Source organism: Saccostrea cucullata, unplaced genomic scaffold (assembly GCF_032062105.1).
Source record: "Saccostrea cucullata isolate Sc308-1 unplaced genomic scaffold, CSIRO_AGI_Scuc_v1 ctg386, whole genome shotgun sequence".
Taxonomy (NCBI): domain Eukaryota; kingdom Metazoa; phylum Mollusca; class Bivalvia; order Ostreida; family Ostreidae; genus Saccostrea; species Saccostrea cuccullata.
In genome coordinates this window covers 90,122-108,284 of record NW_026928265.1, presented here as the reverse complement: position 1 = coordinate 108,284, position 18,163 = coordinate 90,122, and the positions used below count along the sequence as shown (strand labels likewise).

At 33.9% G+C, this 18,163-nt stretch overlaps 1 protein-coding gene and 1 long non-coding RNA gene across 3 annotated transcripts in view; one reads left to right on the top strand and one right to left on the bottom strand.

Moving 5' to 3' along the window:
- The window catches only part of LOC134276984 (uncharacterized), a 42,393-nt gene that overhangs the window by 9,565 nt on the left and 14,665 nt on the right, over positions 1-18,163 (top strand). The gene's annotated exons all lie outside the window — the stretch shown is intronic.
- Positions 6,250-10,415, bottom strand: LOC134276983 (uncharacterized). Of its 2 annotated transcripts, XR_009994154.1 has the most exons (4): positions 10,242-10,415; positions 9,909-10,037; positions 6,536-6,727; positions 6,250-6,401 (listed from the first exon to the last, which is right to left on the bottom strand). It is a non-coding gene; the product is annotated as an uncharacterized LOC134276983 (long non-coding RNA). The 2 variants fall into 2 exon arrangements; XR_009994155.1 differs by lacking the exon at positions 9,909-10,037 and having other exon boundaries at positions 6,253-6,401.

Genomic DNA, 18,163 nt, shown 5'->3' with positions numbered 1-18,163 from the left:
ATGAAAGTGTAAAATTTACAGATGAAAGTGTAAAATTTACAGATGAAAGTGTACAATTTACACTTTAAAGTGTAAAATTTACACTTTAAACTGTTAAATTTACAGATAAATGTCGAAATTTACAGATTAATGTGTACAATTTACAGACTAATGTGTACAATTTACAGATTAAAGTGTATAATTTACAGATTAATGTGTAAAATTTACATACTAAAGTGTACAATTTACAGATTAAAGTGTAAAATTTACAGATTAAATTGTACAATTTGCAGACTGAAGTGTAAAATTCACACTTTAAAGTGTAAATTTTACACTTTAAAGTGTACAATTAACACATTAAAGTGTACAATCTACCCTTAAAAGTGTAAAATTTACAGATTAATGTGTAAAAAAAGATTAATGTTTAACATTTACAGATTAATGTGTAACATTTACAGATTAATGTGTACAATTTAAAGATTAAAGTGTACAATTTACAGATTCATGTGTAAAATTTACAGATTAAAGTGTAAAATGCACAGATTAAAGTGTACAATTTACAGATTAATGTGTAAAATTTACAGATTAAAGTGTAAAATGATGTTACAGATTAAATGTAGAAATTAAAAAAAAAAAGTGAAGTGTCTAAATGGCAGTAATACGCTTCCTAAGAAAATATATTATATGCATCGATTGCGATAAAATTAGGCCCCAAAAATATATACCAATCCAGGAATTTTTTTTCGTTTGTATCATCTGTCCTTAAATATGAGTCAAACCATTGTATTGCTTTGGGGTCAAATTTGTAGCAACGTTGCTGTCTAACAATTGTTATGTTAGACTAGCAGGCAAGTCAAAAAGGAAATAGTTAGACCAATTTAATAAACATTTTTATTAGTAAATAATATATACAAAGCTATTCATCAGAGTGTAGCAAAAAATGTATTAAAAAGCTATGTATCCCCGATACTTTGATTACGGGGGCATACAAAAAACTTATTTTATGGGGGAGGGGTGGGATGATAATGCTTCAGTTATACTTAAATTTCCAAACCGACTTTCTATACCAATCAAGCACAGACAAGGTGTAATCCTCCCCCTTTTTTGCTGAAGGAATTGGTTATATAAGACTATAGATTATCAAGACGTCGGACTACCGGGCTGTCGGACTATCGGACCTTCGGACTACTGGGCTGTCGGACTATCGGACCGTCGGACTACTGGGCTGTCGGACTATCGGACCGTCGGAATACTGGTTGGTCACCGTTGTGCTCCTGATGTCACACTTAGTCTACCATAATGTTTGCGAACATTGTATTCGATGTTGATGGTTTATGTTTTATAGGTTAGATATGGCGCTATGCGTAACATAAAACAAAACCTCTTGCAATTGAAGATTGCGTTACTCCTGCTTCCGGTCGCCCATTTTCCTTTTTGTGGTATGCAACATTCGGATGCAGCATTTTAGGAAGCGTCATTTTTCGGATAAAACCGGATTCAAAAAATCGAGAAACCCCGTTTTTGATAGCCCCTTTGTACCTGAAGGAACTCCATTAGAATTCAACAAATGAAAAATGAGATCAACAGAAAGACGGCTTGTACACCCCCCCCCCCCCCCCCCCCCTCTGATACAAAATGTTTCAGAACTCAATTTTTAAAATTCACAAAATAGTTATATTTTTCTAAAATTATGTTCTCAGTAATATCATCTTCAAAAATTTTTATTTTATTTTACTGAAAGACTTGTCACTTGATATTCTTTATTTCAAAGTTGACAGTTAAGCATATTTAGTGGAAAATGGATTTTACACTAAAAAAAACTAATTTTAAACACGAATGGGTCAAGTCTCCATTCTTCGTGAACGCTTAAATGACGGGAACGTAAATGTGAAATCTATTTCATTTGTCCTAAAAATGGAATCTGAACCCATTCTATATGGAAATAGTTTTCTAAAAAAAAAATTACGCTTTAACAAATCACAATAAAAGACGTCAATAATGCATATACTTCGAAGCGCAGTGGTTAAAGCGGTTGTTCTTAATCCAAACCTGCGTAACGGAGAGTTCGAATCAGACATGAAGCTTTTTCTGAAAATTATATATAGTGAAAAATATATATATTAATAAATTATTAAAACAATGCAATACAGAATTTGATATGTATAAGATGATATTCACCAAAAAAAATTGAAAAAATACTACTTTTAGAATTGAGAAATGTCTTTTTTTTCAGAGCGGGGGGGGGGGGGTTGTCCTCGCTTTGTACGCCTTCATTCTTTAAGGAAAATTTGCAAATTTAGGACTTTTTTGTCTGTGAGACTTGTAGAATAGCTGTAAACTTAACAATTCCATTAAAAAATCACGCATTTCACTCGAATATATCATATCCATATAAATATAAAAGGTATGACAAATTAAAACAATCGTACATTTTGCAGGGCATTGTTCCTACAATGCGTTTCTTTTTTTTGAAGAGTTTATACACCCTCCCGCTTTTTGTCCCCCACTTGAAAAGTGCGGGATATTAATTTGGGTTTGTCCGTCCGTCCGTCATCTATACAGTTGAGAGGTACATTGTGCATTTTACGGAAGGTGCGGGGTTATAATTTTGCTTTGTGGGGTTATTAATAGTACAGTGGTGACTTGAGAGGTATCATTAGGAATTCAAACAAATGGTATATTGTGGGGTTAAAGGTCTATATTTGTGGGGTTAAAGATCTATATTTGTGGGGTTAAAGATCTATATTTGTGGGGTTAAAAATAAATTATTTAATATCAAGTCAACTTTACGGGCAACTAATTATGAGTACTTAAAATTGTTACTGTTTATCTGAAGAACTTAGAACGGATATTGCAATAACATTTTTCAACTACTGCCTAACAGTAACAATGCAAAAAAATGTGTTTTATTTGAGGATAACTGTTGCATCAAAGTAAATTAACCCATCATGTTTTCACATAAAGATGATAGACAAGAATATTCCAGAGAGTGTTAAACAAACAACCCCACTATGCTATAAAGAAATAATAGACAACACTAACCCCATAAATTATAAGACAAACAACCCCAGTGTGTACTCTTATAAAGATAATAGACAACACTAACCCCATTAAGTGTTTGGACAACAACCCCACTATGTATTCTTATAAAGATAATAGACAACACTAACCCCATAAAGTGTTTGGACAGCAACCCCACTATGTACTCTCATAAAGATAATAGACAACACTAACCCCATAAAGTGTTTGGAAAGCAACCCCACTATGTACTATCATAAAGATAATAGACAACACTAACCCCATAAAGAGTTCGGACAACCACCCCACTATGTACTCGCATAAAGATAATAGACAACACTAACCCCATAAAGTGTTTGGACAGCAACCCCACTATGTTCTTATATAGATAATAGACAACACTAACCCCATAAAGTGTTTGGACAGCAACCCCACTATGTACTCTCATAAAGATAATAGACAACACTAACCCCGTAAAGTGTTTGGACAGCAACCCCACTATGTACTCTCATAAAGATAATACACAACACTAACCCCATAAAGTGTTTGGACAGCAACCCCACTATGTACTCTCATAAAGATAATAGACAACACTAACCCCATAAAGTGTTTGGTCAGCAATCCCACTATGTACTCTCATAAAGATAACAGACAACACTAACCCCATAAAGTGTTTGGACAGCAACCCCACTATGTACTCTCATAAAGATAATACACAACACTAACCCCATAAAGTGTTTGGACACCAACCCCACTATGTACTTTCGTAAAGATAATAGACAACACTAACCCCATAAAGTGTTTGGACAGCAACCCCACTATGTATTTTCATAAAGATAATAGACAACACTAACCCCATAAAGTGTTTGGACAGCAACCCCACTATGTACTTTCATAAAGATAATAGACAACATAAACCCCATAAAGTGTTTGGACAGCAACTCCACTATGTACTTTCATAAAGATAATAGACAACACTAACTCCATAAAGTGTTTGGACAGCAACCCCACTATGTACTGTTATTAAGATAAAAGACAACACTAACCCCATAAAGTGTTTGGACAGCAACCCCACTATGTACTTTCATAAAGATAATAGACAACACTAACCCCATAAAGTGTTTGGTCAGCAATCCCACTATGTACTGTTATTAAGATAAAAGACAACACTAACCCCATAAAGTGTTTGGACAGCAACCCCACTATGTACTCTCATAAAGATAATAGACAACACTAACCCCATAAAGTGTTAGGACAACAACCCCACGAAGTACTCTTATAAAGATAATAGACAACACTAACCCCATAATGTGTAACAACCCCATTATGTTCTTATATAGATAAAAGATAACAATTACCCCACAAAGTGTTAGACAAGAACCACAATATGTTCTGATAGAAAATATTAGACATCTTAGTAACCTCAGAGTGTTAAACAAACAACCCCACTGTATTCTCATGTAACAGATACCAGTAACCATATGAATTTAAGTGTTTGAAAACCCCAGTATGTTCTAATATCAAAAAACTCTACCAGGGACTGGTAATAAAAGAACAAGAACCCCCACTATGTTCAATCGCAACTTCTCGAGCCTTTCTGACTAGATGACAAATGACCTCGAATGTATTAGTTAGACGCCATGGCAACAACCCCCCCTTTTCATGATCTTCGAAATAAATGCATGAAGACCTTTTATCTGTGGAATATGGAGTTTAATTTTATTCAATGCTATGATATTACATAAAACTTACTATAAAAGGGACTTCTTACTTCCTCTATCCTATATTTGAAAAAAAACAAGAAAAGCATAACCTTTAACATCAGGTGATGTTAATACATTCGAGGTTGTTTTTCCGAACTCTGACGGAAAGACCCTGAGTGAGATGATGCAATTGCCAGTACGTCATATCCTCTTTTTTTTTTACTATTAAAAATACCAAACTATATTCATAATACTTTTTCCTATTTTGATAACATACTTGAAAATTTGTTTTAAATATTTTTCAAACTATTTTTAATTGGATAATCTCTTTATCTTAACTGCTTATTTCTAATGAGAATTTTTCCTTTGAATCTGCTGGTGCATGAATTTGAAGTGCACATTATGCATCAAAAGCATACATAATTTCATTGTAAATTAATAATAATAAATAAAAGAGATGATCCTGATTTTTTTTAAAAAATTTAATCAAACTTTTCATTTACTCGACAAGATGAACACAGATAAGAAACATGTCAATAAATGTAGAACACAGAAAAAAACCCTCAAAATTTGAGACAATCTTCATAAATGTAAAAAAAAAAAAAAACAAGTATATAGTGAGTTGTCAAATAACTCTAAAACTTGCATGGTGTTGCTACTTATTTTAAACAAAATATATTAATTTAAATGAAGTTTTAAGAAAAAATGTGTAGTCTAATATCTCATCATTTTGCATTTTAAAATTGATATTTAAACAAAAATAACGATGTACATCCTTTTGGAAAATATACTCAAACTTACAGCTGCACCCCCACTCCCATCCCCTAAAATAAAATGAAAAAAAAAACAACAACATGCAATTGATTTACAATTTTCAAAAAAATAAAAATCAAACAACATAAATGTACATTTCAGTTTAATAATTATTTCTCACATTTAAAATGAGATCGCTAATTAAAAAAGACGAAAACTATGACTGTTACTTAATGTATAGAAATTCACCATGACGAATGCAATGTTCATAAAAGATCCTTTTGTCTTAAAGCTGAACACTACTCATAAACATAAGTAATCAGAGATTACATAGCTCAATTCAAAAAATGATTACTTCAAGTAAGAAACGGTCTCACATTTAACTAATAATCAAGAAGTTAATTTAAGGTTTGCAGTAACTTGAGAATAGACATCCAAATACTTGAAACTAGTTGCCCATCAAGAAAATCACTCTCTACCATCGGCTCATACATTCACCTCTGTCGTTGGCTCGCGTATACACAGTTTTAAACACGAGAAATAGTGCGTTTGTTTTAATTCATTACAATTCAATTTCTATGTTTATGTCTGAATTTTTAGATAGATATTTACTAAATCAATCCAGAACTATTGATTTGAATTGAAACAATTCTTCAAATATCAAGTTTTATACGTTATGTCAAAAATCTTGACGTGAGCCCATTGCAGAGGTGTCTGAGAGAGGAACGAACGACAACTCTGCATGGGAGATTGCAAGAAAATGTCATTCAATCCACGACCCCTGAAAATGTTATCTTTTTAAGTTCAACTATCAAAAATCGATTCATCTTCTTTTTCTGAAAAGTAAGTCAGGTCCTAAATGTCACCGTCTGGAGAAGACAATGGCAAGAATGAATCGGGATTGTGCTTGTTCTTCTGAAAAGTCTTTCATTCATACTTCATGTATACCTGTCAAAAAAAAAATACAGTAAAATATATTTATAAATGATAATGTTCAATTTTTTTTTAACAGGTTATGTTTTAATTTATTGTAAAATAATATTGTTGTCTTGATTTTATGGGCACTTATAACATGTACTAACCATCAATCTGGATGTCTTTGATAGTTGCTTTCCTTAAATTTGTGAACTATATTCAGATCACAAATTGTGTGTTCAAGTCATAGGTTTGTTCTTTCAACTTTATGAATGTCCGACGCATGCTGGTGTTGCTGCAAAAATAGAGCGGCCTAGATCATCAAAGTTCCACTGATGTTCACTTTCAGTATCTGAACTCTACAAAGGAATACAGAAGCAAATGTTTATTTATATCACATACAAAAATTCCGAGTTACTAATTAAAATTCATCGAAATTTATTTAAAGCATAGTTGTCATGTACTGTGAACTACTTTCTTATATTGGTAAAAGGTGAAAAAGTACAGTCAAACTTGTTTTAAGCTTTGGGAAGTCCAGAAACTAGTCACTTAAAACAGGTGGCCTCTTATACCAGTTTGCCCAAGAAGTAGCCAGTCAGTCAATAAATAAACAGCAATAACCACTACAGTTGATTTAATTAAACGTGTCAATTTCACAAAACCTTTGTATGTGTGTATATATATATTAATCCATGCCTATTTAAAAAATATGAAATTAAAGAATTCCAAATTAATTTTTTAAGGTTTTGTTCATAAGTGTTCAGAGTTCCAGAAACGCACCGGTCCACCGGGGATCCCCGGTGAACTTTGAATGGGACCGGTAAAATCTTAATTTTATTGGTCAAAATGTCCGATGGTTTTTTTTTTACAGACTGTATAACCTTTACATATAATCTTAACAAAATCATTTAATTCAATTGTCCTGACAATAAACAAATGCAAAACTAAAGGAATGAAAAAAAAAAAAAAAAACGTCAGGGCATCGCCAGATCTTGTTTAAATAAAATGTAGACGTTGATTGTCTACTATAAAAAGCTACATATTAAAATAATAATTTCCATAAGTCTGGGAGGAAAAACAGTTTTAAAAACCCTGTCAACAAATATTTTCCATGATAAATATATGCACTCTGTAGTTCTGACAGTAAAAAAAAATGTGACAATCTACTTTCGTTTTGAAGGACGAATTTGCAGGGTTGCAAGAGTGCCTGCTATTTCTGCTTGATTACAGACAATTTGTTACCATTTATTATTTTCTCTATAATTTAATCTTAAGCATGATAATATTATACCAACTTCTGGATTTTTTTTAATGTATTTGATAGCATTTAAAATACAAGCGCGTTTTTCCCCTTTTCTAAAAATAGCGGATTGACTTGAATGTAGTAAAACGACAACAAATTCACTTAAAATCATCATTTTCATGATAAATTTGCATATCTTTATATCATTAGTACATATTTTTAACTGTATGGAGGTTGCATAATAAATTTTAACTAGTCAGAAATATCGGACGTTTTACCAGGCTTTTTAAAACGAGTTTGATATTTTACGTAATATTTTTCCTGGCACATAAAATACAAAAATCCAAAAGAAAAAAGCCTGGAAAACAACATATTTTCCAAACAATCAACCAAGAGTTGTCATGTTGCAGATTTTATTTTTAAAAACATTTTAAAAATCTGTCAGAAAGGACATAATAAATTTATACATGAATTAAGCGTTGGTCATCACACGCCTTCGGCAACGTCAAATCCTGCATACAAAGGCCATATACAAAATATTTCAATAATTTTTTTTTTTTAATCTGCCATCTTTTTATTTACACATATCATTTATTATATCGTTACAATTTCCAATCCTATAATATGTTAGAGGATATTATAGAGATTTAATACAAAAAATTAATGTCCGGTAAATTTTACAACTGTCCGGTGAATTTTGAATATTTACAAGACAATTGTCCGACATATTTTTGACTAGTTTCGGGAACTCTTAGTGTTCTTTTGTAACATTCAAATCATTCAAGAAGAAATACATGTGCCTTACTACTAACTATTTTTTTAATAAGAAAAAATATAAAAGCTTTAATTAAAAGACAGTTTAATGGTGAATTAAATAAAGTATAAAAATTTATTTCAGTAAGTGTCAATAAAATTCATTTAAAAACTTCACTATAATATGTTCAGGTAATGATCAGCAGTGTAAACCCCCCCCCCCCCTTTCAATTAATCCTCGATCAACTACTTTGCTGAAGTTTTTAAAGTCTGGTAAATTTTTAATATTATTTTTATAAAGCTGTCAGAATTTCTATCTAACATACAGACACACACAAAAAATTATTCAATTGACCAAAGATTTGTATTAACGCAGTTTAAAATCATTCTACTACAACACAGGTGTCAAGTGCACCAGAGCGTAACTAATCCCTATCGATCGTCTCCTGATAGTGAAATTCACGAGATAATCATGCTATACAAATCCTTTGTTTTGACAAGAGTTGCAATTAGAGCTTCTACACGGAATCAAAATCTAACAGGTGTGAAAATACTGATAGACCTGTATTAGCTAAGTTACATACTCTCACTGTAAATATTCAAAGTAATGATGAATTAATATTGTAAATTACAAAATGAAGCTTTAAGCTTGAATTTCTTTAAGTTTAGCTATAGAAAAACTATTAATTGTGATTTAATTCTTTTAAATTTTCAATGGTCGATCTTGAAAAATAAGTACAAATTGATCTTACAGGACAATTATATTTTTTCCATTAACACAAAGAGAGTTATATATACGTATCTAAAGGTAATTTGTTTAATTTCTTTAATAGGTGAATTTTTTTATCCGGCACATAATTACACAAGCGACTGTGTAAGCAATGTGACATATTGGGTATTTTAACAACTGATTAAAATGTCCTACACTCATTTATAAACATTGATTGTCATTTATCAAATTGATATACCACTAAATTTTACAACCTAATTATACAACCCCATGTTGATTCCTACGATTCCTACTTGCTGTGAAAATTTATTGCAGTGACATTAATTCCATTTTTCCATTCTGATTTTTTTCTCTATAGATTAAGGTACGATTACAAGTACATGTAAACAAATGTGTGAAGAGTAGATAAACAATTGGTACGTATCTAGAATGAATTGAGAGAGAGAGAGAGAGAGCAATTATATTACGAAACAGGATAAAATTAAAGCCAAAAATATTCAATTTGAAAAAAATTTAAACACGGATGATTTAAAAATTAATCGGAAGGGGCGGAAGAGGCGTGAAAAATCCAGAGATTTTGTCTCCCATCGGAAGAATCACATGTATTTATGTTATGAGATATCTGCATGTAATTACCATAGATATAGAGAAAATTCGAATTAAGAAAAAAACACGATCGTTTTTTGAAGTAAATAAGCCAAGTAGTACTCCAACACGGATTAAATTATGGAGATTTATTGACAGTTGGAGCATGTTATATGGAAAATTTAAATGGTTTGGATTTTTGTTGCAAAAAACGAGTGAAAATACGTACCAGGTGTGCTTTGCATGTATTGCACGTGTATAAATAATATTATCTTTTTTTACTGGCCAACGGGGCGACCCTCTTGCAGAAAACCACTAGCCCGACCCCCGGGTATCGGTCGATTTTCATTGCAGACCTCTGATTAAAAAAAGAACTATCAGTGCATTCATTATAATTTTTTTCACAAAAGCCCGTTTTCAATCGGTATGTGTTTATGTGGACTACAAGTGTCCTTTCCTTGACTTTAAATAAATTCTACAACTGCATAATGTACGTATGAATCATATCAAACAACTTACAAAGCTTTTTTTCAATGTGGTGCAACAAAATAGTAAGACTTACTGCATTTGCTTTTTGTGTTTCCGAATTTCCTCACTGCTAATACAAAATGTCCAAACACAGCTACTTCCGTATTCTGCGCATGCGCAGTTAGTTTTAAATATATGCGCATGCTCAGGTATTCGGAACTCCTCGATTCAATTACCGAACTCCTCTAAACAGCAGATTTCTGAATGTCTGAGCGTTTTGCGCTAAGGACATGTCCAAAATTTGGACAAAGTCTTTGTGAGGTTAAATCTAATTTTAGGTTTTTCGACCTCATAGAGTAATTTTGAACGTAATTAGACCTCTTCATTATGGGGTTAACCCCACAGTACCCAAAAAACCCCACACTGCTGGAAAATACGTTAATTTTACCCCACAATGTACCTCTCGTAAGAACAGGATTAGCTGTCTGTCTGTAACGCTTTCGTTTCCACGCGATATCTCGAGAATTCTTTGAGCTTTTGCAATAAAATTTAGCATATGAACTTCCTATGGACTAAAGAAAAACCCAATTGATTTTTAGGTCTAAAGGTCAAGGTCATACATTCGCAAATACTGTCTGTAATAACCCTTTCGTTTCCGCGCAATATCTCGAGAACCCTTTGAGGTTTTGCAATGAAATTTTACATAACAACTCCCTGTGGCCTTAGTAAGGAAGATCCCTATTGATTTTGAGTTCAGATGTTCAAAGTTCTAGGTCATACATTTATACATTATATCTGTGTGTCTATCTTTTCCGGGCGATATTTCAAGAGGCTTCTGAGCTTTTGCGATATACCAACACTCCCTAGAACCTCTCTTACCCCTCTCAAAGTACCAGTGAAAACTGTCGCTAGTGCTCAGTGTCGCTCAAAAAAAAGTGGCAGCATAGCAATTCGGCACTCGTTTAATTAGACCCAGTGAAAGTTGTAATCGCCTTATAAAGACGCAATTAGTATTTAAAATGGAGTAAAATCAAAGTAATAAAGTTTCAAGACTGTTAAAGAATTCTGGTTTTTTAAATATTTTCAGAAAAATCCTGAAAAATAAGTGTTTGACATTCGACGCTATTGCATCGTGATCGGCATCTGATCTGGGCTATCATCTGAAACTTCATCGCTAAAATTACATAAAAAAGGCAATATATGACTTATTTAATTAGATATTTATTAATTGACTGAAAAAAAAATATTTGGGAAAAGAAAGCGACAGCAGAAGTGTACTATAAACTGTTTAATGTTTTTAAGCATCGAGATCGGATCCAACTTAAGTATATGTCACATTATCCAGCGATGGGGTATACGATGAGAAACCGATGAGTTTTTTGATGAAAATGGCATGATTGCCGGCCGGGCACCACTAGTGATCGGACGGTGACTGAGGCCATTTTGCGAATCGGTGGGGTCATCGGTAGGAAATAATTCGTAGTTTAATTTCAGCGATATCTCCAACGATGTCTCACATCGCTCCTCATCGGTAACCCATCATTAACAAATCTTTCAAGGATCGGCCGATGTATGGCCGAGCATCGTCCAATAACCGTTGAATCAGAAGTCATCGGGGGATTGAGTGGTGTTCAACAGATAACTGCCGATCACCGGTCGATTTTCGATCAAACATTGGCCCGTAGTCGACTGATATACGAACGATGTTTGCCAATGAATGAACGATGTAATATATATCGGCTGATTATCCTGGAACATCGTTTTTTGATTAGCAATGCATCGGTGGTCCTTTGTAAGTCCGGCCGGCAACCACGCCATTTTTATCATAAAATGCATTTCTTGCCCATCGTATACCCATCGCTGGATAATGTGACTGATACTTTAAGGACTACTAGGCCGATGTGTACCGATTTTTGGGCATCGCTAACACCACGGATTACCACTGATTACCAACGGTCAAGGCTACCGGCCGGGAAATGTGACCTAGGCATTGATCAGCTGTTTGCATTCAAGAGTCGAGAGAACATATTATGATTAGTAAACTCACAATCAAAACCGATCTATTGTAAGTAAGACAGTATTTTAACAAGATAAAATAAACATAATTATCGTTTGTTTTGCTGATAAATGTAATGCAAGACACAAGTAAGGTTAAATAATGGTTTCGCAACTTGCAACCAGTATAGAATACTTCGAATAAAGTTGCGACACGAATATCCTTTATTTATTGTGGTTTTAATGTGTCTGTAATGCTGAAAAGGTTTTTTTTCTTGTACACAAAGACTAATGTGGATTTTCACCATGAATGTTTAGGTGTTAGCATTCTCTGTCATAAATTAAAAATTGAGCAGTTTTCAATCAATTTTCATCATACATATAGTTTTTGGTTAGATGAGTCCTGTTCATATTGATTCATTATATGATCCATGATGATCCATGATAGGTGACATTCAGTAAGATGCGTCGAGTTAACCAAAGGGACTTAATTATGATAAAAATTATAATATTTTTTAAAGTGATATAGCATCTTTTTTTCTGAAAAAGTGTGTGGTGGGATGGGGACTTTCAAGGGTGTTGCTAACACCCAGCTTTCAATGGAAATTTTTAATACAGTAAAACTAAAAGTTATGTCTGGAAAATAGTGGGGGAAGGGGCAAGCCCCCGGCCCCCTGTTGCTACATGACTGACTTACTAAAAAAGAATAAATTTGTAAAATTTTCTGATTGGTAAACTCGTATATTTTAAAATAATTTGCTTTAATGTCATGAATAAAGTAAGTTTTTTTGTATACAATAATTTGAATGTTTGTCATAAACATAAAACACATTTATTTCAAAAGCCATTATTCTGAATATTCAACAATATAAATAATTCAAAATAATTATCATCTACGATTTTTTCCTCTAGAAATCTTAAATCATACCTTAATCATCTATATCAACTGAAACCGGCTTGAAATTTTACTGTTTACCACAGGGGCTTGTCACAAAATATTTATCTTCCTTTAATAAAGTTACCCCTACTATAAAAGTACACAAGGGAGGAATCTAAAAATAGGAAATTCGCTACTACAAATTTTGACCGGACTTTATATCTTGTTTCTGGGCGAATTTCGTTGCGGACCAAGAAGGAGTGAGTGGAGTATAGACTCAATTTTAGACTCAATTTTAATATTCTTCAGTCAAATTTTAATCAACGCGTGCCGTTAGTCATATAACTAACCTCTTTTCTCGATATTTGGTTCTGGCGACAGTTCTTTCCATATGGATTTCCGGCGTAAGTTGAATGCAGCGTTCTGTTAATAACTCGTACACAAAGTAGCCCTTTAGTGCACCAAAACGGAGGGAAAATCAAACTGTCGTGATGTCATTGAACAATACAGTTGTGGTTTCATTGTACGTATTTTACTATATTTGGTTATATTTATCTGTATAAACTTGTTAAATATCCTTCACTAAGCATGTCAATCCTTACAGTTTATATTTTGTGTACGATTTATCTACAGAAAGCAACCAATCAGAGCGCTGCTTTCAATTGACGCATATGGAAAGAACTGTCGCCAGATCCAAATATCGAGAAAAGACTCTTGATGAAAACTAAAAGCTAAGGAAAAATCACATAAATTGGTATCTAAGAAGTGTATTCCATAATAATGATAAAAAGTTACTTTTATATTGTTATCTTTATAATATGTTTTACAGTGTGACCGTTGGGGCGAGCGCAGTTTATTTACTAGCAGAAACCTACACGTGTACTGTCTATCATTCAAGAAAAAGAATAAAACAAAACAATAAAAAGAAATCATTTCCCAAGTATCGGGATTGAGATTCCAAACTTCTCGGAAATGTCCGACAAAATCGGAAATACCCGAACCGTTGACGTGACGGAAGTATGACGTCAGATAAAAAGTTCTGTTGACTTTGGACGCAAACGCTAGTTTTATGGAAAAAAAGATTGCTTTAAATCGTTCTTTTCAAGTAAGTTGTTGCCATGTTTTAGCCACCATTTTGCTATGTACTGCAACATGTTTTCCGAGTTTCACGGAAGCAACCGACATAACTTCGTCAAAATTCGTAAGTTTCCGATGACATCATTTGTATCAATTCCGAATGGCAAGGTGAAGGCCGGTGTTGTGACATTGGGGTATTTTTTTGAATAAGGTAAGGCAAAATCATTTCGTTAAGATTTCGGTAAGAAACAATGTTCCTTTATTTTTTTTACTATTTTTTGATTTATTCGCGCAAAGGACATTGGGTAGTGCAGGAATTCTGGGAAGGTTGCACAGAGCTGACGTATGTACAGATTTCAATCCGAATTACCTCTGTTCATACACGTTAGTCTATTGAGCTCGCTTCGCGAGCGTTGCTTCGCGACGCTCGCTATAAAATTAAAGAATATCAAATAACAAAACATATTGGTAAGAGTGTTATTAAAAAAAAATTACAAAATGGTCTTTTTGTAAAAATAAACGTTCAAGTTCATAATGTCATTTGTAACATGCTTTTACCATGGAACATTAACAATTTGAAAGAGAAATATGTATAATTACACATATTTACACATTATATCGTGAATTATAACGTGAATATATAAATACATGTTGTGACTTCATCTTTGTATATAATTTTTTTAAATTAACAGCGTTTCTGTGGTTTAGAGGTATGTCTCTCGCTTCACATGTGAGAAATCCCGGGTTCGATTCCCGGACGATCTATTTTCTTTTTTCAAAATGCTTTTTTTTTTTTTACTAAATGACAGTAATGAGTATTCAGCATGTGAAATTTTAAAGTTATGAGGTCTAGCTTGTACAAACTCATAAAGTCATCATTACAGTGTGATAAAAATTCCATATAAGGAAACTATAGTATACACATAATTAAGAATAAGCAATCAAATCTTTATATCCATATATTGACATACATGTACTTTATTTGCTTCAGTATACATGTATACATTTAATGATTCTACAAATTCAGTCAGAGGGATCCAACTACCCCCCCCCCCCTCTCCCAGAACTGCGCATGGTTTACTTTTTCCCCGAGCGGGGGACACTAATTCTCTGATTAGCCTGTCAAGCTTGTGTGCGGTTTCAATAGCAAAATAAATTTCTGCCCCTCTTTAGCTCACATGAGCCGAAGCCTCAAGTGAGCTTTTCTGATTTTTCAATTTTTCCGTTGCCTGTCGTCATTGTTGTTGTTCATCTTCTTCTCAAGAACCACTGGACCAATTTCTAACAAACTTGCTATTTAGTATTCTTGGGTTAAGGGGATTCAAATTTGTTCAAATGAAGGGCCAGGCCCTCTTCCAAGGAGAGATAATTATGTATAAGTGAAAAATTAATAGCACTTTCCAAAGACTACTGGGCAAGGAAATATGAAACTCATGTAGATGCATCCTCATCAGATAGTGTACATTCAAGATTGTTCAAATCGTGCCCTCTGGGGGTAGGGTGGGGTCACCATGGCCGATTGAATTTTTACATAGGAATATATAGGAACAATATTTAAAAATCTTCTTCTCAAGAACCACAGGGACAGAAAAGATGAAACTCATGTTGAATCATCCTCAAATAGTGTACATTTAAGTTCGTGGCCCCCGGGAAAGGGTGTGGCCACAATGGCCGATCAAAATTTTACATAGGAATAAATACTAGTAGCAAATATTTTTGAAAATCTTCTCAAGAACCATTAGGACAGGAAAGATGAAACTAATGTTGAATCAGCCTCAGAAAGTGTACGTTCAAGTTTGATTGAATCAGGACTCCCAGGGGTAGGGTGGTGCCACAATTGCCGATCAAAGTTTTTCATATCAATAAATGGGGGAAATCTTTAACAAAACGTCTTTAGCGCTGCAAAGCCATGATTAGTAATATATATGTAGAAGCATCCTCAGTTACTGTAGATTCTAGTTTGTTCAAATCATAACCCCCAGGGGTAGGATGAAGCCACAATGAAGGATCCAAATTTTAAAAAATCTCAATAACAGAAAAGCTATGTTAAGTCATATTGACATGTAAGCATCCTCATGTATTGAAGATTTAAATATGTTCAAATCATGAATACCCTTTGGGGTAGGGAGGGAAACAATAGTGAGTCAAGTTCAAATTATTACAAAGTAATTTATAGAACAAAATGTTAAAAAATCTTTTTTAACAAGTTTCTCAAGAAGTCATATGCAGAATTGATATGGAGGTATTTTCAAATAGTAATAGATTTCAAGCCCCCCCCCCCCCGCCCCCCCACCTCCTCAGTAAACTTATCAATTCTGTTCTGATCTGTGCTTTTCACTACCCGATATGCTCAGGTGAGCAACGTTGCCCTTGGGCCTCTTGTTATACCCCCCGCAAACGAAGTTTGGGGGGGTATATAGGAATCACCTTGTCCGTCTGTCCGTCCGTCCGTCTGTCTGTGCAATCGTGTCCGGTCCATATCTTTCTTACAGAGGGACATTAGAATCTACTACTCCACACTAAGATTGCTCATGACCTAAGGGTGTGTCATGACCTTGACTCAAGGTCATTTGGGGAAGTTCAAGGTCACTGGAAGAAAAATTTCATAATTCGTGTCCGGTCCATATCTTTCTTATGGATAAACTTGGTAGGTTCTCATTTCACACAAGGATTGACCATGACCCAAGGGTTTGTTATGACCTTGACCCAAGGTCATTTGGGGAAGTTCAAGGTCACTGGAAGAAAATTTCATAAATCATGTTTGATACATATCTTTTATAGATAAACTTGGTAGGTTCTCATTTCAACCAGAGATTGCTTATGACTTAAGAGTGTGTCATGACCTTGACCCAAGGTCATTTGGAGAAGTTCAAGGTGGCTGAAAGAAAAGTTTCATAATTCGTGTCCGGTCCATATCTTTCTTATGGATAAACTTGGTAGGTTTTTATTTCACACAGATATTGCCCATGACCCAAGGGTGTGTCATGACCTTGATCCAAGGTCATTTAGAGAAGTTCAAGGTCGCTGATAGAAAAGTTTCATTATTCGTTTACGGTCCATATCTTTCTTATGGATAAACTTGGTAGGTTTTTATTTCACACAGAGATTGCCCATGACCCAAGGGTGTGTCATGATCTTGACCCAAGGTCATTTAGAGAAGTTCAAGGTCACTGGAATAAAAATTTCATAATTCGTGTTTGATACATACATGTATCTTTATTATGGAAAAGCTTACTTCTGAAAAACCCAGCGGGGGGTAATTTGTCCCGTTTGGACAGTTCTAGTTTTAAATCTTATGTTGTCTCTCCTTGGCCCAATCTTGCCCATACTTCACATACAAAGTGACTTTGGGGAAAGGATGTGCAGTAACCTTGACCCATGTTTCTAGGTCAAAGATTAAGGTCAAAGGAGATTTATATAAAAATTCTTGTCCGGAGCATATTTTCTCTCCCCTTGGTCCAATGGGACTCTTACACATGTACTTCACTCACAGAGTGCCACTGGGAAATGGATTGGATGTGCAGTGGTCTTAAACAAAGTTTCTACCGTATATTCTCGACTATTAGTCGGTTGTTTGCAATGGAAGTAAAATTTAGACCAAACGCTCTAGACTATCGTTGAAGAAAGTCTTTATAAATAAAATAATACATCTATTCGAAGATTTTGCTTACACTGAAAAATACACGTGTCTATGAATTTTGATAGTTTAATTTTTATCTTAAGTGTGGGTTACTTATTTTTTAATGATTTAAATTGAATATAGGCGTTTTTTTTTTTTAATATTGATTGAAACCAGGTTTAAACATCATGCAGTGCATTGATTTAAAATGGTCAACCAATTCTTACAAAAAGTAGTACGAATGATAAGCGCCGAGGCAGTGGCAAATACCCCAAATATACATGTAACTGAATAAAATACAACCGATTTGTAGGCAGACTGACATATACGCGAGTACATGTACATACGGTGGGTTCAGGGTCATGGTCAAAACCCTTTTGGCTACCTGATATTTTCATGTTCATTCTGAAAGCGGGCCTCATTCATTTGATCTGGTCACCATCTCAAC